The 26,027-nt window shown below is 46.9% G+C and overlaps 1 long non-coding RNA gene across 1 annotated transcript in view; it reads right to left on the bottom strand.

Moving 5' to 3' along the window:
- LOC140385996 (uncharacterized) overlaps positions 1–26,027 on the bottom strand; it is a 70,771-nt gene that overhangs the window by 885 nt on the left and 43,859 nt on the right. Inside the window, exon 3 of the long non-coding RNA XR_011933517.1 lies at positions 24,942–25,028. This is a non-coding gene — a long non-coding RNA (uncharacterized lncRNA). The remainder of the gene's footprint in view (positions 1–24,941; positions 25,029–26,027) is intronic.

Raw genomic sequence — 26,027 nt, 5'->3', positions numbered from 1 at the left:
ATACAAATTTCTTTACCCGTCAGTCTGGCCTCAATAAAAGTCGAGATGGATTTGCAAGTACAGCATTAGTTATTTTATTTGGCTTGCAAGCTTGATTCATTTCACAGAGGCATAAGACTCATCCAGTCTCCTACACCCCGGAAAGCGAATGAACAAAGAGACAAAGGGATCTCTGCAAATCAATTCAAATGGTATCATGTTTCACATACACGATTCCCATAGGTCATCCTATACCCCTCCTGACCTGGTCATACATTCTGATTGGCTCACTTCCAATCCCTTCCTCTGGCCCCTATTACCCAGCATCCTTTTCTCCTCCTTTGGTGGACACACCTCCTCCTTGCTTTGCCATGCGGTCTGAAATCCTTTGTCTGTGAACTCACCAGAATGAGACTGGCCTATCTCTACATTACAGTAACTAATATCTCTAAAGTAACTATTTTATATCACATTCATCAGTTCCATCAGAAAGGACACCGTTTCCTCCCAAGCGGTTCCTTTTTAAAACTTCATCTGGACACCTCAGTTATCAGTTGCGAACAGGGTCGCAAAGGGGTTCGGGAGTCAGACTCAAAGTCGTCATCTTCTCCCAAATGCCAAACTCTCGAATGTATAAGGGCGGATAGGGCTCATGGTGTGATTTGGGATCCATCTCGTCATTCCGGACGAGTCTGAATGAATTGTCCCGGTGCCAAAAGGATGTGTCCAATTCTGTTGGAATGGAGTCGGGGTCGTCATTGTAGGTCGGTGGTGGGGTTTGTTTAGGAAAGTGATCATGAAGGGATCACTCGAATCGTGCTGAGATTCGCTGGTTGTGGACCCTGATGTATGGGGATAGTAGGGTGGCGTGCTGTGGCTATTGTCTGTGCCACAGATGCTGTCACTGCTGCTGCGGTCTGTGGGCGTTCCGGGGCGGAGTGTATAGTTTGGGGGTGGAGTCGAGGGCGAGTCCGTGGATGTGGTGGGCGTGTTGGGGGAGGGTAGGGATACGTTGGCTATGGGCGCGGTGTGGTCTGCTGCGTCGAGCATGACGTGATGTGTATGGTTCGACTGTGGTCCATATGCCTTAAGCTGGTTAATATGGAACCACGCAGTCTTTCCATTGGGGAACTTTATTTTGTACACGAAGGGGCTTACTTTGTCCGCAATGGAGTATGGACCCGAATATTTAGGTGACAGGAATGTGCTGGGGTTGTATATGGAGAGCATGACTTGCTGTCCTACACTGAACTCAGTCGCATGTACTGTCTTATCGAAACAGGCCTTGCTCTGTTTCTTTTGTGTGCCTAATCATACCGCGGCTGCTAGCTGAGCCGTTTTAACATTCTCTACCAGTTGTTCTACTGCTTTCTCATGTGTGAGGGCCGTCACTTCGGGGCTGGTCAAATCTAATCCCAATAAAAATTCTGTGCCTTTCATGGGGCGTCCGGTCATGAGGGCGTGCTGTAACCTGTAGATGTTGAAACCGTATTTCGCAAAAACATCAGCGCAAAAGGGAGGACTGAATCCCAAGTGGTGTTGTTTTATTGGACCATTTTTCTGAGGGTGGATTTTAGGGTCCGATTCATGGGCTCCACGATACCACTTGACTGGGGATGGTATGCGATATGGAATTTTTGGGTAATGCCAAATATTGTGAGGACTTTCTTCATGACACGTCCCATAAAATGGGAACATTGGTCGGATTCAATGCTGCGGGGGTGTCCCCATCCCGTAAAGATGTGGTGGGTTAAGATCTTGGCTGTGGTCTTTGCCGTGTTCGTTCTGGATGGGAATGCCTCTACCCATTTTGTAAACGTGTCTATCACAACGAGTACATACTTATAACCATTCCTGCAAGGGGGCAATGGTCGTATAAAATCAATCTGGAGGTTAGTCCAGGGGCCATTAACGGGGCGAGTGTGACTAAGCTGAGCTTTCTTGGCATATCTGTCCGGATTGTTCTGGGCACAGATAAGGCAATTCTCAACGTAGTGCATTACATTTTCTTTTAAACTTGGCCACCAACAGAGCTGCCTGTGGTGGGCTGTAGTGGGATCAATTCCCTGGTGTCCATGACTGTCATGGAATAAACAAATAAGTTGATTCCTGTCCTGTTCAGGAACCACAAAAAGGGTGTCTTTTAACACCACACCGTCATGTGTGGTCAGTGCATTTTTAAATCTATCGTAAGGTGCCATAAATTTTCCTTTCAAAATCTCACTGAGATTGCTATCCTGCTTCTGGGCCTGCCTAAATCCTCGATATTCGTCTGCAATACCTGAACTGCATTCACTGGTGCGTTTTCGGGGGGTGTCCAGAAATATCCGTGCCTGGAACCTGCTTTTGCCAGTCCGTCCGGCTTTTACGTTTCATTGGGGGGGGGAGGAATGGTGGTGACTTCGAACTTTAACTGTATCAAAGGTTCTGTTCTGTGCCTTTTCTAAAATATGATGGAGCAATGGGGCTGAGGGAAGGGGTTTTCCATCTGCAGAAGCAAATCCTCTTGCTTTCCACAGGTGTAGGAATTCTGTAAGGCTGTTGCAGACATAGAGGCTGTCCGAGTATATGTCTGCTGGGCTGGGGAAGGAATCTGGGTGTTCTACAGTGTACGCCACAGCTGCTAGTTCTGCCACCTGTGCGCCGAAGTGTCATGGAAGTTTTATTGCTATTTCTTCTAGGGCGCGTCCCTGTGCGTCCTCGACATAAATGCCGCATCCTGTTATGCGCTTCCCTTCTAATATTGTGGAAGATCCATCCACATATATTCTTATGGGTTCGCACGTGCCTGTGTGTTTGGGGCTCTGGGGTGAACTGCCTATCTTTCTGGGGGGTGTTTTCGCAATTAAGGGGCCTGTGTTGTGGTGCGGTGAGATGATTTCACATTCGTGGGGGGTGGCCGGGTACTGAAGGTTATCGGCTAAGAAAGTGTGGGTCTTGGTCCTTTTAACGGTGATGTCCCGTCCCTGCAAAAGAAGAATGCATCTAGCCGCTCTTATTTGACTGACTGTACCGTCCTTAAGTCGTCCGTCCAGTAAATGTTGGGTGGGGAGGGTGTTCCGTCAGGATTGTGACTGGGTTTAGTCCGGTTATGTAAGAAAAATACTGAACTGCCCAGAAAACTGCGAGCAGGTGCCTTTCACAGGCTGAAAATCCCTGCTCCACAGCATCTAAAACTCTGGAGGCGTAAGCCACGGGCCTTAACTGTTCGTGCCGTTCCTGGAGGAGCACGGCCGAAAGGGTGCGGTCTGTGCTTGTTACCTCTATCGCACAGGGGGAAAGCGGGTCTGGAACTTGTATTGCGGGGGCTGCTATGAGTGCTCCTTTCAAAGAGTCTACAGCATCCGTATGCTGCGGAAGCCATTCCCAGGAGGCTCCTTTCTTTAGGAGGTCTGAGAGGGGCGCTGCCTTGCTGGCGAAACCGTCAATGTGGTTTCGGCAGTAGCCAACCAGTCCTAACAACGACCAGAGGGCTGAAACATTCTGGGGAAGGGGCAATTTGGCAATCGAGTCAATACGTTTATGCTCGATCTCACGTTCACCATGTGTGATAATTGTACCCCAATATATCACCATGTTTTCCAAAATCTGGGTCTTTTTGGAGTTGACTTTACAGCCAATTTTCTGTACGAGTTCCAGGAGTTCGGCCAGAAGCTCGATGTGCTCTGCCTTGTCTGTCTGCAGTAATAGGTCGTCCACATACTGGACCAGACATTCGGCCGAGAAGACCTCGATAATCAATTTGCCAGCTGTCGGTGGAAAATGGAGGGGGAGTTGTGGAATCCTTGTGGAAGGCATGTCCACGTGTACTGCTGATTTTTAAAAGTGAAGGCAAGCTTGTATTGGCACGCTTTTGCCAATGGAATGGACCAGAATCCATTACTGACGTCCAAAACCATAAAATATCGTGAGTTGAGTCCCTGTTTGAGCATGGTCTCGGGACTTGTGGCTACCGTGGGGGCTGCTGCGGGGTGACTTTGTTGAGTTCCCGGTAATTGATGGTCAGTCGCCATGATCCATCGGGCTTTCTCACTGGCCAAATCGAGGCATTATTAGTGGAGGCTACTGATCTGAGTACGCCCTGCTCTAATAAGCTGTCGATCACTTTTGCGATTTCTCCCTCTGCCTCTTGGGGAAATCCGTATTGCTTTTGGGGTCTAGGGCCAGGTCCTGTGATTTGAACGGAACCAATCATCCGGCCACAGTCGTGTTTGTGGGTCGCGAATGCTGTCCTGTGCTTCTGCAGAACTGCCCTAACCTGCTTGTCTGTGCTAATTGTGGTCTGGTCAAACCAAAATTCGCCGACTGCGCTAGTCTTGTTGGCATATTCTCCTATGGTGAGCGTTGCGGGAGCTCTTGCAGATTTTGCCATTTTCCAGACACACTGATTGACTGGATGCAAGGACAGATTGTGGGAATTCATAAAATCTATGCCTAAAATGTGTTCTGCTGTGTGGGGTAGATCGACTAAATCTATGGGGTGCTTGGTGGTGATGTTGCCAATTTGAATGGGTACAGGGGCTGTGATGTGTCCCTGTTGTGAGTGGCCTGTAAAGCCGCTGAGGGTGATGTTGGCTGTAGTGGGCCACGTGTCCTTTTGAAACATGGTGGAGGAATTGATTGTGGTGCGGGACCCTCCTGTGTCCCAGAGAAATTCGATGGGCTGTCCCCGAATCTTTGCTGCAACTACTGGTCGGCCGGACCTATCCCAAAGGGTGTCACAGACCCAACTGGGGGAGCGGGTCCATTTGGCCATGTTGTCTGGGGACAAATGGGTGCAGTCTAAGTCTCCGAAAACTGCTGCGAAATGGATCCAAAGGCGTCCAGCAAACGCTGTGGGGTGCTCGGTTTTGTTTTGTCTACATTTATTGAGGCCGATCGCGTCTAGGATCGCAGTATGCATTTCTGCAAGGGTGCCTCCTCCTACATTCTGTGGGTCGGGAAGGGCTGCTACGACCGAAGGGTCTAAACTCAAAACTGTGAGCTTTACTTGCTCTCGCTCAGCCAGGCCATACATGGTCGCCTGTTGTTTTACTCTGGCAAAGAAGTGGTGGGGGTCTGAGGTGGGGAGGAACGGTTTGATTTTATCGCACATGTCCCATAATTGGGTCACTGTTAAGGGGGTGGTGTACAGAAATTCCGTGTCGTCCGATGTGGCTGTGCAGTGGGTGGTGACTGGGTTCATTGGAGCCTGAACTATCTGCTCTGTGGGAGGTTGGGGCGCTTTTCTCTTCTGGGTCTTTCCCTGCGCACATGTTCCCTGAACATATCTCTGCGCTGTCTCACTCAATTCTTCCCAATCAGGGCCGTCTTCCTCAGCTGTGATCCAAAAGTTTCCTGGAATCCTTTTTGAACTGAAAGCAGAGATTGCAGTTCTGCAATCTGCTTCCGGCACTTTGCGTGGTCTAATGAGCTTTGCCTTTGCTCCGTGGTGGCAGCATGGAGTGCTCTTAACGCTGCCTTCAGGTCGCTACACTGCCCTTGCAATGCCTCTACCTGCTTCTCGGTTTCCTCTCGTACCAGGACTGCACAGTACGTGACCTTTTCGTACTGGGATTGGAAGCTGCTTAAGTGCGCCAGACAAGACTGGTGTGCCCACTTGGCATCATCCACCTCTCCATCCTTTGCTACTAACTTCCTCCTTAATTCTACATTCTTTTTCTCTACCTCACTGACATCGACCTTGCTCATTCGATGTATGCCTTCTATCTCTTTTCGGAGCGTCCTCGCTTGGTTCGATTTCTCCAATACTGGAGCTGTTCCCTGATCGTTGGGCTGGTCTGCAACTGCTTTTGTCCTGCGCCAGGCACCTTCTCAGGTAAATAGTTTAGTTCTCATGTACGTAGTCCTGTAAATATGTTAGAAACATTCTCACCATACATTATTTATTACCACACACATACATTATTTTATAAAAGGGGGGATGTCATGATATACACCTGTATATCATGGTGCAGATACACTCACAGTGATGGACACACAGCAAGACCAATCAACACACACAACACCGCAGCCAATCACCAGTTAGAGCACACTCACTATATAGACAGGGGGCATCAGAGTTCCCGCTCATTCGGGATGCAGCTTCCTACAAGGACAGAGCTTACAGCTTCCAGCACAGGTCCTCACCATGTGCTGAGTGCATAGACTGGTTCGGACAGGCATAGGTCTTTTGTTTAATATAACATCGTGTTAACCCACAGTGAAAGTATGTTCAACAGTTTCTAACTTAATAAAATAGTGTTGCACTATTTTAAGTGTTGGTGGCCTGTATGTGTTCCACGGATCCAGAACACCCAACACATCAAAGCCTACATTTCCAATTCCTTGGCTGTGAAACCTGGCTCCAATTTATGGGCACTATCATTGCCATTTTGCCTCTAACATGTTGTCCACAGCATGCATTTGTACACCCAATGCTTGTCATGTTGGACACCATTTTAGTGAGGGCATTAGCGTACACACAGTGAGTGTCCACTGGATGTATGTAGACTCGACAGATTGCGACATCAGCCAGACCTCCTCATAGGGCTCAAGATTCGTGGGTCTTCTGGTCACCCACCAGTTTTGTTTCTGTTTCTTTCTATTCTTTGCGGATTCTCTTCAAGAGGAACAGAATGCCTCTGAGGCCAGAATCAGATGCTACTCTCAGCACAATGATGCTTGGCCCCCTGCTGATTGCAGAGGCAGCCGGCAATCTAGGAGCAACTTAGCCCAACACTACCAGCAGTTAAACGAGACGGTCACACCAAAGGCTACTTCTGCCAGAATTGGTGCAGACAGGTCATGAATGGCAACGCTCTGCAACTCAAAGTTTAGGCCAAACCAATTTTTAGCCCATTCACCCTGACTCTGAAGTGAGAGTAAAAATACACATTACATTAGCTTACTTGAAGCTGCATTAAACGCCTCTTATTCCTGAAACTTTAATGACTCCAGGAAGATTATTTCTGCCACCTAAGATTTTTCACACATCACTGACTGCTAAATTGTCTTGAAGATTCTTATAGTCACAAACTATGCACAACTGGACCCCAATCACAGATATTTGACGACAGTGACTGCGCCGACTGTAACATTTATTTGGAGACTTGACACAATAAATTATTATTCACGTACTGTTCAGTATTCACAATTTTACTGATCTGAAAATTGCTACTTAGTGGGTAATGAAATGACAGTGACAGTCAGGTGCTATTAATTCTGTAAGAATGCTATAAATGCCACCTTGCATTACCGGTGAGATCTTTCCTGTCAGCACAGCTCTGTACTGTTGCATTCAAAGAAAACTGTCAGTTCAAATAACAAAACAGAAAGTGTTTGTCCATGGTGAAGCTATTTGTCAATACCCAAGAGAGCTATTTGAAAAATATATTTTTATTCGGTTTTTAACATTTTAAACATACAACACAACAACGCAAAACAACAAAAATCCCTGACCATCCCCACTCTCCAATACCACAATAACACAAAACAAAAGGTCCACTTCCACTCTCCGCCCCCCCCCCCCCTCACCTCCCCCTCCCCCCAGCAGCTGACAGTAACCAACTCTTTAAAGTGTAATATAAAACAAATCCCATCTTTTGTGGAATCCCTCACTCAACCGCCTCAAAATGAACTTAATCTTCTCCATCAAGTCCCCCAGCCATTCTTGAGGCACAGGGAGGAGGGACTGACCTCCGCTCCACCAGGACCCGCCCATGAGCAATCAGCGAGGTGAAGGCTAAAACATCTGCCCCACACCCATCTGCAGCTCCTGCAAGTCTGACACCCCAAATATGGCCGCCAGGGGACTGGGCTCCAAATCGACGTACAAGATCGCGACATGGTGATGAAAAACAACCTCCAAAGTTTCTCCAACTTCCAAAAGTTCTCCAATTTCTCCAATTAAGTACATGGTTAGCAGGACCCCTCCCACACCACTCACAAATTTCATCCACCCCCTCAAGCAACCGGCTCATCCTCGACTTCATCAAACACCCTATGTACCACCTTTAGTTGTATCAACCCCAACCGCGTGCACGAAGTTGAGGTATTCATCCGCCGCAGCATCTCACATCACAATCCCTCCTCCAGCACTATCCCTAGCTCCTCCTAACACTTGCCTTGATCCTCTCCAGTGACACCCATCCACTTCCAACATCCTCCCATAAATCACTGAGATGATGCCCCCTTCTTCTAGCCCCATCACTGACAACACCCGCTCCAACAACGAGGAGGGCGGCGCCACCAGAAATGTCAGGAAAACCTTCTTCGCAAAATCCTGCACCTGCATATACCTAAAGGCCTGACCCCCAGAATTCCAAACCTTTCCAGCAACTCCTCCAAAGTCACAAAGCACTCTACTAAAATTAAGTCCTTCATTCCCATCATTCCCCACTCCTCCAATCTGTGAAACCTCAGATTCCCTCAGAGCGACATCAGCATTGACCCACCTCTGACTTAAAGTGCTGCTGAAATTGCCTCCATACCTTCAACATGGCCACCACCAGCGGACTCCCCAAATATTTCCCTGGTGTGAGCAGGAGCCATCACCCGCAATCCTGAATCCCTGCAAGAGCCTGCCTCCATCTTCACCCATAAAGCCTCCGGCTCCCTACCCCAAACCCGCACCTTCTCAGCGTTCGCCGCCAATAATCATACAACAGGTTTGGAAGGGCCAGGCTCACTGATTGCCACCCTCTCTGAAGCACTGACTTCCGAATCCTCGCTACCTTACCTGCCCAAACAAACGACTAATTCAACCGCTCCACCCCCATAAAAAACATTTTCGACAGAAAGACCGGTCGGCACTGAAATAAAAACAGAAACCCTGGCAAGATGTTCATCTTTATTGCCTGCACCCGGCCTGCCAATGATAGGGTAAGCCTGCCCCATCTCCGCAAATCCTCCTTGACCCAACCCATCAGGCTATGAAATTCAATTTATCGAGCCAGGCCCAATCTTGAGCAACCTGCCCTCCCAAATACATAAAGTGGGTAGTTGCCACCTGAAATGGCAACCCACCAAACCAGTTTCTGCTCCTGGAGGAGACACCAGAAAACATTCACTCTTTTCCAGATTTAGCTCACAACCTGAAAAATCTCTGAATCTGCTCTGTAGTTCCATTATATCCCCCACCAAAGAACCCGGTTTGGAGATGTACAACAACAAATCATCGGCATACAAAGACACCCTATGCTCCACCCCCCTCCCCGGCCGCCTTCACTATCCCTTTCTACTTATCCGAGCACCTCAGTGCAATGGCCAAGGGCTCTATCACCAGCGCATAAAGACCATAAGACATAGGAGCAGAAGTAGGCCGTCTGTCATTCTCTGTCATTCAATGATATCTTGACTGATCTGATATAATCCTCAACTCCACTTTCCCACCCTATCTCCATGACTCTTGATTCCCTTACTCATTAAAAATCTGTCTATATCAACCTTGAACATCCTTAATGATCTAGTCTCTACAGGTCTCTGCGGCAAAGGATTCCACAAGTTCACTATATAATAATCTTTTTATTGTCACAAGTAGACTTACATCAACACTGCAATGAAGTTACTGTGAAAAGTCCCTTGTCACCACATTCCGGCGCCTGTTCGGTAAACAGAGGGAGAATTCAGAATTCTCAGCCGGTACGGGAATTGAATCAGTGCTGCTAGCCTTGTCTAGCCCACTGAGCTAAACCAGCTACCACCTGAGAGAAGAAATTCCTCCTCATCTCTGTCTTAAATGGCCGACCCCTAACTCTAAGATTATGCCCTCTGGTCCTAGACTGTCTCACAAGAGGAAACATTCTCTCAGCTGCTATCTTGGTAAGCCCCCTGAGATTCCTATATATCTCAATAAGTTTGCATGTCATTCTTCGAAACTCCAATAAAGGTTGAGTGGAAGTGTGAGATTTTGTTTTCAAGTCAGACAACAAAATTTGTATTTCCCCAAAATTTACACCAATACTTTCTGTGTCACCCCAGATTGCGAGTGGGAATATCTTGCTCTTTGTCCTTGCATATGTGCTAGCAGCTTGATCAACAAATAATGGTGATTTACTCAATGGGTAAAATGCATATGAAAGCTTCATGATTATCACATATAGCCACACAAAAGTGACAAACATTATCAACAAGAGATGGCAGAGAGAGGCCAAGAGGGCCAGAGATTGGGACTGCTGAAAGAGCAGGGTAGGGGCACAGGGATGTAGAGGAAGCGAAGGAAGATTGGAGAGGAATGAAAGAAGATAAGGAAGAAGGAGGAGTATTTGGGGAAGTACAGCACAGGACAATAAGTGTATTTGATGGCTCTTAAACCATGGACTAGAGCTCAGTAAAATGTATTTTCTTAAAGTGCCTTAAATAGAACAGATTCTTGGGATAAAATAAGAGAAGCTATCTCTCATCCTTTCAACAATGTTCTTCATGCTGAAGCAGTACAGGAAGAATGGATGGTCCCAAAATACACTGAGTTGATCTCTAGCAGCCATCCACATCACCAGAGCTGTTGGAGACAAAGATTCACTTTAAATTCCTTTGAAAGTAAATCCATTATTCTCAGTGAACAGGCAAGTTCGAGAATAGGCGAGCACTCTTCTTCACTAGTTTCCTGATGATTAGATGAAAATGGCAATTTGTCCATTATTTGGAATTCAAGCAACAACTGCTACAACTGTATCTGGCCCATAATTTATTAAATAATCCTCAGCTTGATCAAATAGTTCAGCCAGTTTCACTTTGAACAAACCAAGTGAAATACATCTTGGCCCACGGATCACAAGGCTTTTCATTTTCCTATACAGTATCTGCCAAATCTATATGCACACATAGTTGACAAATACAATATGAACACAAAATAGACTTTATAAAAAACTTCAGACCAGTATGAATACTTATGGCCTGAGATCAAAATAAGGATTTTGGGAAGATTAGGAATGGTGATGGCCCATTCTCCAAACTCATCTCTTCAGGTTCCTGCCCCTCCCTATGTTTCCAGATTTCTGTAACTCCACCCACTCATCAGTATTCCCAGATACTCCGGGTCCCTCATCGTTCCTGGAACCCCTCCACTCCTTGCTGAGACACCCTTGACTGGCATGACCTACCCAGTATCTAGAACACGCAGTATGGTGGCACAGTGGTGAGCACTGCTGCCTCACAGCTCCAAGGGGCCCAGGTTCAATTCCAGCTTTGGGTGACTGTGTGGAGTTTGCACTTTCTCCCCTTGTCTTCGTGGATTTCCTCTGGTGCTTCGGTTTCCTCCTACAATCCAAACATGTGCAGGTTATAGGTGGATTGGCTGTGATAAATTGCCCCTTAGTGTGCAGGGATGTGCAGGTTAAGTTATGGGGTTACGGGGATAGGGCATGGTGGACAGTGCAGTGGATATGTGTGGAGTGCTCTTTCGGAGGGTCGGTGCAAACTTGATGAGTCGAATGGCCTCTTTCTGCACTGTCGGGAATCTATGATCCTATGAATCAACCTCACCCTACTTTCTCTCCACCCACATCTGCACATATAGTGCTTTCAGACCCAGGTCTTCTACCGTACATCCCATATCTAACAGACCCTAACATATCCGCACCTGGAAAAAAAATTATTTAACCACTACCCCACTTACTGACATTGGCAGAATGTTCACAAACTCTGGGACCTCTGTCCTCTTTACAAAACATTCTCTTCAAGTGCCATCAGAGCCAGGGGGCGGGATTCTCCACTCCCACGCCGAAGTGGCCGCGCCGTCGTGAATGCCGTCGAGGTTCACGACGGCGCGGAACGGCCCCGGTCCCGACCGATTCAGGACCTGACAATGGGCCAGTATCGGGGCCGCGTCATCTACACGCGCCAGGCCTTGTCGCCCGCGTAAAAGCGGCGCCGCATAGATGACGCGGCCGGTGCCGCATAACGGACGTCATCCGCGCATGCGCAGGTTGGCCGGCGCCAACCCGTGCATGCGTGGTTGCCGTCCTCTCTAAGTCCGCCCCGCAAGAAGATGGGGGACAGATCTTGCGGGGCCACAGAAGGAAGGAGGTCCTCCTTCAGAGAGGACGGCCCAACGATCGGTGGGCACTGATCGCGGGCCACCCCACATTCCAGGTGAAGCCCGTTGCAGGATCCCCCCTCGCCCCCCACAGGCCGCCCCCCCCAGTGTTCACAACCGCCCACGACTGACCAGGTGTGGACGGCGCCGGGGGGAACCTGCCGCTTTGGCCTGGCCGCTCGGCCCATCCGGGCCTCAGAATAGCGGAGAATTGCCATTTTCGGTATCTCCAGCGATTCTCCGACCTGCGGCCCGTGAAACTCGACTGGGCCGTTCCCGCCTCTTGGGAGAATTGCGGGAGGGCGTCGGACCGGCGTCCCCGGAAATTTTGGCGGCCCAGGCGATTCTCCCAACTGGCGTGGGAGTGGAGAATCACGCCCAGGGTGTTTTCTGACAGTCTCCAACACTTCTCCTATATTCCCCCAACATGCTTCCTGTAATATCCCCCGCTAGACCCATGGGGATTGATCTCCCCGTGGGACTCATGTAATATGAGCTCCCCCGCTGAGGGTCTGAGGGTGGCACGGTAGCACAGTGGTTAGCACTGTTGCTTCACAGCGGCAGGGACGCACGTTCGATTCCCAGCTTAGGTCACTGTCTGTGCGAAGTCTGCACGTTCTCCCCATGTCTGGTTGGGTTTCCTCTGGGCGCTCCGGTTTCCTCCCACAAAAACGTGAATTGGACTTTCTGAATTCTCCCTCCGTGTACCCAAACAGGCGTCTGAGTGTGACGACTAGGGGCTTTTCACAGTAACTTCATTGCAGTGTTAATGTAAGTCTACTTGTGACACTAATAAAAATGATTATTAACAGCAGGGCTCATTGATGAGCAGATAAAAGTCTGTCAGGATTGGAACTGGCTGAGAACTGGATGTACTGCCCGCCATTTTGCGGCCTTGCCTAGTTTAAGAGCGCAATCAAACGGCCTTGTTGCACCCGACAAGGCCATTAAATCTCGCGCAATTTGGGATGCTCAGAACGCCTCATGAGATCCAACGAAATCACATGAGACATCACGATCTGGATCTCGTCCTCACTGGGCAAGATCCAGATTTACATATTTAAGTGACCAGTTGGGCTGGTTTAGCTCACTGGACTAAATCGCTGGCTTTTAAAGCAGACCAAGGCAGGCCAGCAGCACGGTTCAATTTCCGTACCAGCCTCCCCGAACAGGCGCCGGAATGTGGCGACTAGGGGCTTTTCACAGTAACTTCATTGAAGCCTACTCGTGACAATAAGCAATTTTCATTTTTTCATTTCATTTCATTTAAATATTTTGGCACTGATGCTTCCAAGGCCTGGGAACAATCACCTGCACCTGGGAGACCTCACCATGGCGCCATTTTGCACTGGATCACACAAACGTGGACCAGGCATAACGGCACCTGGGGGATCAACCAAGTCACCGAAGGTCCCCGGGGCAGAGTGGTATACTAGGGTGCCAGGATATCACTCTGCCCAGAGCCCGACTACCCGTACACCTTGGCACTGCCAGCCTGTCACTTTGCCAGTGTCACTCAGGCACTCTGGCACTGCTAGGGTGCCTGGGTGCACTGCCAGGCTGCCAGGGTGCCAGGCTGGCTGTGCCAAGTTGGCAGGCTGGCAGTGCCAAGGTGCCCATGTGCCAGGGACCAGATCTGAAGCTGTCCTGCCCTTATGAGGTGGGGTGAAAGGGGCTCAAGGACTCCCTAACAGGTAAGCTGAGGCTACATAGTGGGTAATTGTGTTACTGTGACACAGCAATGAAATGTGGTGATGGGGTATGGAAGTACAATATTCACAGGAGTCCCAAGAAAGCTTAGGGCCCAATTTCATGGGGGGTCTGAAGGCCGCAGTGGGGAGTCTGAAGGGAGTGGAGAGATCCGGGCGGCATTTAAAAGTGGGCCCTGATCTCTTCCTGGACCTACAGGAAGCAAGGTAAGTCTGGCCTCATCAGGGCTTTCCTCTCCAAGGCCAAAAACAGAAACAGTGTCCCGTATGATAGCGGAGTCGTTTTCAACACTGCATGCGCCGAGAAACACCACACTAAATGCGTTCAAACAAGATTCTATTCTTTTCCCGTGAAATTGCGCCCTAAGCTTTCTTGGGACTCCTGTGAATATTATACTTCCATACCCCAACACCACATTTCATTGCTGTGTCACAGAACACTGACCTTATTGTCTAGCCAAAGCCCTATTCATTCACCTACTCGATTACTCACTATTCCTTTCCTGAATATTACCAGACCCTGAGTTATGTGTTCAGTTCTCAATACCTTGGGGTACCTTCTCAATATATTACATTTGTAAGTAATTCCAATGGAGGCTGCCCTGTAACTTTGGGAGAGACCCTGGCTGAATTTTCAGGGCCACTCCACCTCCTTGATGATGGGAACAGAGGTAGTGGAAGCTGGGAAATATCAGCCCCCCAAAATATTGGTGCCTGCTGCTATGCCAGTTGCAGGATGCTGTTCCAGGTGCCAGCCATGATCACCAGCACAGGGGGAGGGTGGGACAGGAATCACACACCTCCTCCTGACTGAAGTCAATACGTGTTGTTTAAAAGCTAATTCACAGCTGATCAAAGTTGGGTGCTGAAATTGTTGAAGGGATGCTTGGGTTACCCAAGCCTGCTGAAACAGATCAGCAGAAAAGAGGTGGATGAAGTGTGAGGAGGCAGCCAGTTGCCCCAGGGCATTGCACTCACCCCATAAGATGTTCAGCAGAGCAAACGCGGACCTCGATAGCAACTGCAGAATCAGCCACTGCTTGGCTTCTTCCTGATCATGTTGTCACTCTCCCAATCACATTGTTCCCTCACCCTCTAACTACTTCCATGCCGATTGCTTTTCCCGCCTCTTGCTCACTCCACCTCCTTCCAGGAGCTACCTGACAGCCACTGTTGGCAATACAGTGAGCCAAGATTTTAGAGTGCAAAGGGTTAATGTTGAATATGTAAATATACATGGTTATAGGGTGGGATTTCATCCTCCTCCCCACACCCACCTGTTTCCGCGGCATGTTTTGCAGAGGCGATTTGCCATTGGCCGGTGGTGGGATCTTCCGGTGCCACCACTGTCGGCACGGCCTTCCAGTCCCACCATTTCCAACATTGTTCCCCCTGGGGAGCCCATGGGGGTCGCCATCAACAGACTGGAAGATCCCGCCAATGGGAACGACTGGAAAATCCTGCCTACAATCTACATCACGAAGCTGATAATAGAATGTGGAGAGACATAATTCTATATAGAGCATCATGAAGAGACTTCCTTGTAAATGGCTAGTATAATGTTCAATAAAAGACAGAGTTTACTAATGTATCTGCTCCAGTCCTATCACTAAGTCCAGGACCTCAAAATAGCAGACCAAAGCCAACAGATGGTGGTAACAGTTAAAAATGACAAGAGGAGCAAGCAGTGAAGAGTCCTGCAACTGGAAGGAGCATAAGGGAACCAACTGCATGACAATAATAGCTTGGGAGAATCTTCAACCGCACTCAAGAAGAAGCAACAATAAATGGAAGAGATGGAAAAAGTCCTATTTTGAACCATGGTGCTTCGACCACATGGAAGGCCCAGATCAAGCTAAGAGGTGTCAGAACTGGCATTGCAGATTCACCAGGTACAGAACAGCATCGGGAGCAGGTCAATACCTTACTATACGCCATAGGCAGCAGTGCAAAGAATGTCATGGCCAGACAAGACTTAAATGAACACATAGCATCATAAGAAGAAGTTATTAAAGCCTTCGATACATATTTTAATCTTCACAAAATGCCATAACCGAATGAACATTGTTTAATAGGCTTACTGGGAGAGAGCGTAGGTTCCTTTATTAATGAGCTTTATCGATTGCAGAAAATTGTGAATACAGAGCCGTAAAATATTGATTAATTATGGATCACATTATCATGGAAGGCTTAGAAGGGGCACTCTCTGATTTTTGCAATAGGGAAGACTAGCCCCTATTGAAAGCAGTACAGGGAGTGAGACAGACAGAAGAGAGAATGCAAAAAAAAAGTTTTATTCAAAGCAAAAAAGAAATATCGTGGAGAAAACAGACTGATATAGTCCCGTTCATAGCACAAAAATATTGCAGCACACCTAGCCCCAAACAGAGGAAAAAAAGAAGAGGGCGCAGTAACCATTATTCAATGTTCTCATTGTGACAGGGAATGGCTGCATCAGGGCGAAGATTGCCCTGCTAAACCAAAAATGTGGAGACCCATTCATGCAATTCGAGAGGTCATTTTAAATCAATTTTTCACAGCAAACAGCTTTCACTCAAACAATTAAAGAACATAACAGCAAATAGCATGCATCAGTCAGGAAATCCAACACATGCAAGAAATTAAATACATTAAGAAATTGAAGAAGAGAAAGAACCATCTCTGGAAGAAGTCACAGGATCAAATGGAAACTATTGGAGTGTAGATATTATGGTCAATGGAGATAAAACCAACTTCAAGTTAGAGACTGGAGCAGCAGTTTCAATTTCATTAGATTTGGAAAAGTGGTTAAAAGCAGAGATATTCCAGCCAACAGCCATAAGACTCAATGATCCAGGAGGCAATTAGCTGAAAGTCAAAGGACAGTTGACTGCGTAGCTCCTTGAATACAGAAAATAAATGAAAGAAACCTCGTATGTGACTCACAATCGAGAATGCTCACAGCTAAGCCGGAAAGCTGGCACAGATTTACAAGTTCGCTTTAAAGGAGATGAATTGGAAGACATTGAGCAAACCAGACAGAAGATTTTCTTGGAACGGCGGGTGATGGAACAAGATGAATACATACAAGGCAAACAGCAGCAGATGCATTGTCACACATTACTGTTGGGGAGCCTAAACAGGAGGACAGAAATCTTGCTCAAGAGGTACAGTCACAAAGCTCACTCAGAAAAAAAAGTGTACAAGCAACCACACAGATGTTGGACAAAAGATGTCAAGCACAGAAAATAGATGAAGAATGTGCAAAAATCAGAGAAAACTGCAAAAATGGATGGCCAGAATATGTTCCTAACAATATCATCTTAAAGCGGTACTTCAATCAATGCAGACACTTCAGTACTGTGCATGCCTTATTAATCTACGATGAGGGACCTGCCATACCAAGAGTCATCAGACTTGAAATCCTTCAAAGAATAAAGCAAGGGTACCTAGCATTACAATGCATCATGCTGTGGCACCAAATTCAGTTTGATAGCCAGCAAGCTCACAATCATGAGAGGATATGATTTTGAGCTACATTACCTGTGTAATCCGTCACCAAGAACAGAAGGAGCCTTTGATGAAAGCATCCTTTCTATTCAGACCTGGGAACATCTTGGAATGGACTTATTCGAGCCAAAGGGGAAGACATGCCTCATTGCTGTTGACGATTAGTCCAAATCGATTCATGTTAAACATCTTCATGGAACAATCTCAGAAGCAGTCTTCAATTCGCTAAATTAAATATTCTGCCACAAATGGCATTCCAGATCTTGTCACTTAATAATAATAATACGAATAATAATAATAATCATTTATTGTCACAAGTAGGCTTCAATAAAGTTACTGTGAAAAACCCCTAGTCGCCACATTCTGACGCCGGTACGGGAATTGAACCCGCGCTGCTGGCCTTGTTCTGCATTACAAGCCAGCTATTTAGTCCACTGTGCTAAACCAAACTTCAGACAATGGTCCACAGTTTGAGAGTGAAGGATTCAAGAAATTTACCGAAGGCCGTGGATTTGTCCCCACAACTAGTTCAATCAGGCACCCACAACAGAATGGTGAGGCTAAGCAAAGAATAAGGCCGGTCAAAGCTATGTTGAAGAAGAAGAATTATCTCAATTTAGCACTGTTGAGCTGTCATTTCACATCACTATAGAATGGATTAGCTCTGTCAGAAGTCCTGAGGGGAAGAAGATTACGCTCACAAAGTCCTGTTCTTCTACATACACTTGTACCATGGCTAAAAATCTCTGACATTGAGAGAGGAAGGGGGAAGGATGATGAATATCATGCAAATCAGACAAATAATTAAACAACCACCAGAGAGTGCATTATTTACGCAAACTCCAACCAGGTGAACTTGTCTGGAATAGAAACCAGAATAGAGATAGCCAAGTGCTAGAAAAGACATAAGTCTGAGATCTTATCTAGCTGAAATAGAGAATGGGATCGAGAGAACAAATAAAAATGCATTCATATCAATAAGAATACCATCAACTGAATGGACTATTTATCCATCTGATCAGGAAGACAATCTGAAGTGAGAACCAATAGCCTCTGAAGATTCATAAGCTACTCAACAGAGTTCAAGAGAGATCAGAGAGAACCTGAATCCTATACCTAACCTCAGAGAAAGATATTAACATGGTTGGGGAGATAGATGAAACCAACACAACACCTACCTCTGTGAACCAAAGATGAAGGCAGAGACTTTTGTGCGGAGGTGTCGGATAATGTAAATAATACAGAGGCAGACATAGTATAAAAGATTAATGGTAAATATGCAGATATATAATCTACATCATCAGTGATGTAAGGTCACATGATAATAGAGCATGGAAAGTAGTTCCATGTAGAGAAGCATTTAGAGACTACCTTCTAAATAGTTAGCCTAATGTTGAGGAAAAGATGGAGTTTACTAACAGCATCACCTCCACCCCTAGCTGCAAGTCCAGGACCACGACTGCCCCATACCCGGCCAAAACCAACAATAATAGAGAGTAAAATCTTATTTGCTGGTGAGCTGCCTAAGGATACCCAACGGACATTGGTAGCTCGACAGTCTGGTGTAGTTGAGGTCTGTCTGAGGCTCAATATCAGGTATGTTATGGACCTACCTATTCTGGCACAGGGATTGTTCACTGTCCCTAGTTCAAGTGAGCAGGTAAACAGATTGTGCTTTCTGTATGGTGGTAATTTCTTTCCTGGTGTTCCTACTCCACTGTCACACTTCTACAATTCCTATCCTTTAATTTAACATGAGTAATGTCCCAGCAGATTCAAGAAATTGTACACATACTTACTATAAACAAACATCAAAAATTAAAAATGTAAGAATGCATTCAATATTTCAATTAATTGAGGTAATATTTACAAGCTTGAAACTTAGAAACATGTTAAAGAAGTAACATTAACATTTCAATTGGCTCAGCTCCAACACTCAAGAAGCTCAACACCATCCAGGACAAAGAAACCCATTTCATTGGCACCCCGTTCACCACCTTAAACATTCACTCTCTCCAGCATTGGCATCGTGGCAGCAGGTTGCACCATCTAAAAGATGTGCTGCAGTAACTTGTCAAGGCTCATTTGCTAGCACCTTCCAAACCCACAATCTTTTACCACCTAAAAGGATGTGGGCACCAAACAAATGAGAACATCACCACCCGCATGTTCCTCTCCAAGTCATACACCACACTAACCTGAAATTATACCACTGTTCCTTCAATGTTGCCTGGTCAAAATCCTGGAACTCCCACCCTCACAGCATTGCACTCATGGACTGCAGTGTTTGAAGAAGACATCTCCGCACTACTTATCTGACCAAGGGAAATTAGGGATGGGCAATGAATTCAGGCCTGCCTGGAAACCTCCACATCCCAAGAACAAAAAAAATTAAAATGTTGGAATTTGTATCAAATATTTAATTGTGTAGCACTTGCCCCTAGTAAGGAATCCAGTTTAATGATCCTTAAACTTTTGGGGCTATATAGGATAGCCGCAAAAATGGGCACAGGATTTGTGATATGTGATTGATCCACCTCTGTAAATGCAATTCAGACAGTGCTCCAACTTTGTGCTGTCTGCTCACTAGAATAATTGTTGCTTTGAGCGAGTGCTAACTGTGCTGTTCACTGGCTGCATGAATCAACAGGAGGTGAATATTGGCGCGATTCAACAGGACAAAAACAGAGTCCCGTTTCAGGGCGTTCAACAGGGTGCTTTTCGGCACCCGCAGCGCCAAGAAAGACCCCGCTATTCAATGGCAATTTGCCCTTTTTCTGCGCCTCGGCGGAAATGTCCAGTCGAAGCCGCACTGTCACCATTTCCTGCACAGACGAGCTCAGCTCACCATTGCAGGAAGGCGATTCACAGATCAGGGTGCCATTTTTAAAGGCTGACCCTCCTCAGTGAATCCACCGGGGTCTCCGGACCTCCAGTCCCCACTACACCCAACCTACCTCTTCCGGGGTCCTCAAGATTCCCTTGGAGATTCCCAGGTGCAGTTACACCTGGTCCATTCGTGTGGACCAGGGCTAAACGGCGCCCTGGCAAGATCTCCCAAGTGCGGCCATTAGGTCTAGGGCACCAGGAGAATCTGGTGTAGATATATCCAAATGAGCCTAATGACTCATTTAAATATGCTCATCTGGATCTCGCCCAGTGAGATCCAGATTGCAACGTCTTGCAAGAGTTCGAGCATTGCGAATCTCACGAGAGGTCTCTCGCAAGATTCAACGGCCTCGTTGCATCACCAAGTCGGTTGCGGCGAGGCCGGTAAATCATGCCCATTGTTACTGGTCAGCAGAACTTAAAGATAATCTACATCTTTAAAGGGGAGGTAGATTGTGGCTGGCGAAGGTGTTCGCCATCCTACAGAGTAACTCTGACCCAGTAAATTGTGGATAAAGGCTAAAAACACAAGCGAGTGCACTCCAAGATTTTTGTGATGCTGCACTGGGGCCCGTTGTGGAGGAGGAGAGATATCCTTTATCCGCAATCGGTCAGGAGGCTCACTCAGCACAAGTGGAGAAGGCAATGGGAGCCGATTGCTACAGAAGTCAATGCCAGCAGTCAAGTTCCAAGGTCCAGGATGTAGTGTCCAAAACATTTAATGAATTCACACAAAGGGCAAGGTCAGTGAATGCATCATCCATTAACTGTATCATTAGCCTCAGACATTGCTCAATTCCAACACCCCCAACATTCACCTGTCAATAATCTGTGTCAATCAGAACTCATGCCTAAAATTCAGATGCTCCACTCACCCCTCATACATTTAGCACTACTGCAAGCCTTATACTCCTACAACTTACAGTTTGTGTAGCTAGTCAACTATGACAACACAGCACCCAAACACACAGCGCCACACTCACTGGCATATTTCTTTTTTCCTTACTTGTCAAGGTGCACAGAACTGAAGAAAGCAGAAGCTAACCAAAAGAGGACAGATATTCCTGCATAACACAAATCCTGCCCCCAGTAGGGCTCACCAGAGAGTCCACCCTGGCACTGCCCTAGCACAGGTTGGCACTGCCAACCTGTCAGTGCCAATGTGTCAGTGCCAACCTGTGCCAGGACAGTGCCAAGGGTACTGCCATGGCATGAATCCCTCCCTGGGCTATACTTACTTTGCGCCCCGAGATGCCCCTCGATTGATTCTTATTTTTTCAAACCTGTTGTCGTGTTGTCAAGGTTTGAATATTAAGTGAGGGGGGAATCACATGGCAGGGGCTCAGTAATGAGATTAAAATGTAAGTAAATGTATAAAAATGAGGAGCACCTTCCAAACCCAAAACCACCTAGAAGGACAAGAGCAGCAGATACCTGGGAACCCCACCACCTGGAGGTTCCCCTCCAAGTCACTCACCACCCTGACTTGGAAATATATCGGCATTCCTTCACTTTCGCTGGGGCAACATCCTGGAACTCCCTCCCTAACAGTATAGTGGGAGTAATTACACCTCAAGGATTGCAGTGGTTCAAGAAGGCCACTCACCACCACCTTTTGAAGGGCAACGAGGGATGGGCAAAACATCTGGCTTGTTTCTTTCCTGCTTTCTTTAAGCTACCTAACCCATTCTCTAAGATCTGAGTTTCTATAACTTGAACAATCCTATACTGACAAATTAGAAAGATTCTGGATTAAATCATATGTATTTGTGTTGTGTAGTTGTGAGTGTGTGAGAGTAAATTATGCTGTATATTATTCTGTTTACTTGATAGCTTTTAGTTGCATATTTCTTTGCGTGTTTTTCATAGTCAACAATGATGGTCCTTGTTTCAAGTAGAGTATGTAGGCTCTGACTGAGAATAATACTATTGTTGCCGAAATGATAGAATGGTGCACGTTATATCTGTGTAAGTCTTATTTCTTGTTACAGCTGCTCTTTTCTCACCTCAGATGCTGTTTCAAAGACGCAGTCATGTTGATAAGGTCCTTTGAGATTGTGAATTTTTGTAATTAGATTCGATAAAATTATTTTTTCCCAATTGCTTTGCCTAGTTTAGTTCTTTGCTTTATTGTACATTGGGTTCTTTCGGCATTACTTTTACTTTCTCGTTTCAGATTCCTGGGGCATTGGGACTGGTTCTGGGGGAGGTGGGACCTGTACAAACTGGACGGGTTACATCTGGGCAGGACTGGAACTGATGTCCTAGGGGGCTATTTGCTAGAGTGGTTGGGGAGTGTTTAAACTAATGTGGCAGGCGGATGGGAACCGATGCAGGAAGTCGGAAGGCAGTAAAACAGGGACAGAAACAAAAGGCAGTAAGAGGGAAAGTGTAAGGCAGAGGAACAATAGTCAAAAATCAAAAAGGGTGACAGTACAAGGTACAGTGACTGACGGGAGCTCAGTGAATAGGCCCAGTAATACAAAAAGGAATGAAACGGGAAGTAAAAACATAAATGGAAAGCGACGAGGCAGGTTGTTACATGAAGATATGGGTTCAACGACAAGGAAAATTAGGAGAAAAGTTAAGAGGAAAAATAACTTAGGAGAGGTTGAGTAGACTGGGACTGTACTTGTTGGAATTTAGAAGGATGCGGGGGGGATTTTATAGAAACATATAAAATTATGAAGGGAATAGATAGGATAGATGCGGGCAGGTTGTTTCCACTGGCGGGTGAAAGCAGAACTAGGGGGCATAGCCTCAAAATAAGGGGAAGTAGATTTAGGACTGAGTTTAGGAGGAACTTCTTCACCCAAAGGGTTGTGAATCTGTGGAATTCCTTGCCCAGTGAAGCAGTTGCGGCTCCTTCATTAAATGTTTTTAAGATAAAGATGAAGAATAAAGGGATTAAGGGTTATAGTGTTCAGGCCGGAAAGTGGAGCTGAGTTCACAAAAGATCAGCCATGATCTCATTGAATGGCGGACCAGGCTCGAGGGGCCAGATGGCCTACTCCTGCTCCTAGTTCTTATGTTCTTATTATTTATCCTAATCCGCATTGGAGGACATTTGAAATCATTGTTCCTCAGGCCTTGCTGATTTGAAAGGAAGTATGATGGGCCAGTCAAAGGAAATATGATGCATTAGGAAAAGATGCAGCAATTGTGAACTTTGTATATCTCAGCAGGGTCTCTCTCATAGTTGATGGAAGCAGAATAACCTTTGGTTCTATTTCTCTTATGTTGATTGCTGTGCTATTTTTGGCTGGTGTTCTGTCAGACATGTGAATGCTCAGCAATGCCTCTGCTTTCAGATGGATGCATCTCCATTTTGAGCTGCAAATTTCTACTGTATCTTGTATTCCGAAGAAGAGGTGAATAATAATAATAATCCTAAATCCAGTTGTTATAGACAGTGGTGAATATGATTCCAATTGCTTTAAAGCAAAAAGTTAATCCGAATAATACTCTTGCATACTTTTTTTGTTGTAAAATAATTGCATCAACGTTAAAATAGACAGCATGGTAACACAGTGGTTAGCACGGTTGCTTCACAGCTCCAGGGTCCCAGATTCGATTCCCGGCTTGGGTCAATGTCTGTGCACAGTCTGCACATTCTCCCTATGTCTGCGTGGGTTTCTTCCGGGTGCTCTGGTTTCCTCCCACAGTCCAAAGATGTGCAGGTTATGTGGATTGGCCATGATGAATTGCCCTTAAGTGTCCAAAAAGGTTGGGTGGGGTTACTAGGTTAGGGGGATAGGGTGGAGGAGTGGGCTTAAGTAGAGTGCTCTTTCCGAGAGCCAGTGCAGACTCGATGGGCCGAATGGCCTCCTTCTGCACTGTAAATTCTATGATTCTATGAAAATTGGAATAGGATCTGCAAAACCTGTGCAAAGTGGGTGTTGTGATGGGATCAAGCGCCCAAAATCTTGGCCTCTGTCTCACTCACAATCTGACCTCATCTTCGTAAATCTTGTGCTTTGCAGACGCCAAGGGCGCGATTCTCCACTCCCACGCCGGTTGGGAGAATTGCCTGGGCCGCCAGAATTTCCGGGGACGCCGGTCCGACGCCCTCCCGCGATTTTCCCAAGCGGCGGGAACGGCCCGGTCGGGTTTCACGGGCCGCAGGCCGGAGAATCGCCAGAGACAACGAAAATGGCGATTCTCCGGCACCCCCGCAATTCTGAGGCCCGGATGGGCCGAGCGGCCAGGCCAAAACGGCGGGTTCCCCCCCCGGCGCCGTCCACACCTGGTCGCTGCAGTCGTGGGCGGTGCGTGAACGCTGGGGGGGGCGGCCTGTGGGGGGGGTGAGGGGGGATCCTGCACTGGGCTTTACCTGGAATGTGGGGTGGCCCGCGATCGGTGCCCACCGATCGTCGGGCCGTCCTCTCTGAAGGAGGACCTCCTTCCTTCCGCGGCCCCGCAAGATCCGTCCCCCATCTTCTTGCGGGGTGGACTTAGAGAGGACGGCAACCACGCATGCGCGGGTTGGCGCCGGCCAACCTGCGCATGCGCGGATGACGCCCGTTATGCAGCGCCGGCCGCGTCATCTATGCGGCGCCACTTTTACAGGGGCGACAAGGCCTGGCGCGTGTAGATGACACGGCCCCAATCCTGGCCCATTGTCAGGGCCTGAATCGGTCGGGACCGGGGCTGTTCCGCGCCGTTGTGAACCTCGATAGCGTTCACAACGGCGCGACCACTTCACCGTGGGAGTGGAGAATCACGCCCCAAGTCAGCCAGCTCTGGTGGCAGGTCTGTCTGGGGAATTTGGGAATGGCGAAGGTGACTGGAGAGTTGGGGACCCAGGTAAGTGGCAAGCTGCAGTATTTTTATGCAATGAAAGTTAAGATGTTCCTTACCTTTCTGTAGAACAATCAATTTAAGGACGACTGGTTAGGCCACTGTGCGTGGAAAAAACTGAGTGCTCGCTACTCTCAAGCAGGGTCCTAAAAAACATAATTTGCAGATTCAAGGCACTTAATGGCTGTTTCAGGTGGACACCCCGAACAAGTTGGCAGATGAAATACTTCTAGGGATGCGACAAAGCACAATTCGGGCCCATGAACAATTTTTTTTCTCCAGAAAACAGGCAAAATGAGGTCCAATTTATCACCTTTGTTTAATTTTATACTGGAACTTTCTCTTATTTTTCAGCCAATTGCATATTTCTTTGTAGGATTCTTTCCAGGACTGAGGAGACTATTTTCTTTTCCTTCTTTCTGTTTCAAGTGATTCTTGTTAGGTGCTGACTGTAGCAAATTATCTTCATCAATGTTTGAGGCTAATTGTATCACTTTAAAGGTTGTGGTAATATTTTTAAATTGCCAATGTCTTCAGGTTCAATTTCTGATATATGAGCTGTTCTCATAGATGTGTTGAAGATAAGCCACATCCATGTTTAAGATGTAAGGTTTGTAATAATGTAATTCAGGGCATATGTGTTTCTTTGTGAGGAGGTTTACTTTGCCTGGAGGCTGTAATGTGAGTGAGGGGAGTGTGTTTGAGCATTTACCAAAAACAACATGCTATTTTCCCCAACTCTCTATTCATACTGGAACCACAGGATTAACGTAAGGGGACCATCAAGAGGAGCATGAAGAGAGTGCAGTGTCGGATCCCATCTTAGCTCCCAGAATTATCCAGCATTTTCGCATAGTGGACACCTGGTAGGGCAGCAAAAATATGGCCACCAAGTCCATCTCCATTTCCATTTCCAACAGCAGCCATTTGATGGGCCAGAGATGGAAATCATAGACCCTGGTGCTTCTCCTCTTTCTGGGCCCTTTATTTTCCACATGTCCCACCCATTTAACCCTCTATTTCAATCATGCATAATATGTTTCCCCTTTCAATATTCACCACTCAAATTCACCACTCAAATCACCAATCACAGAAAGGTGGCAAAATGATAGTGCCAAATTTTGGCATCCAGTTGCAAACATAAT

This window comes from Scyliorhinus torazame, chromosome 11 (genome assembly GCF_047496885.1).
Source record: "Scyliorhinus torazame isolate Kashiwa2021f chromosome 11, sScyTor2.1, whole genome shotgun sequence".
NCBI classification, from domain to species: Eukaryota; Metazoa; Chordata; class Chondrichthyes; order Carcharhiniformes; family Scyliorhinidae; genus Scyliorhinus; species Scyliorhinus torazame.
This window is presented reverse-complemented; position numbering and strand designations above follow the sequence as displayed.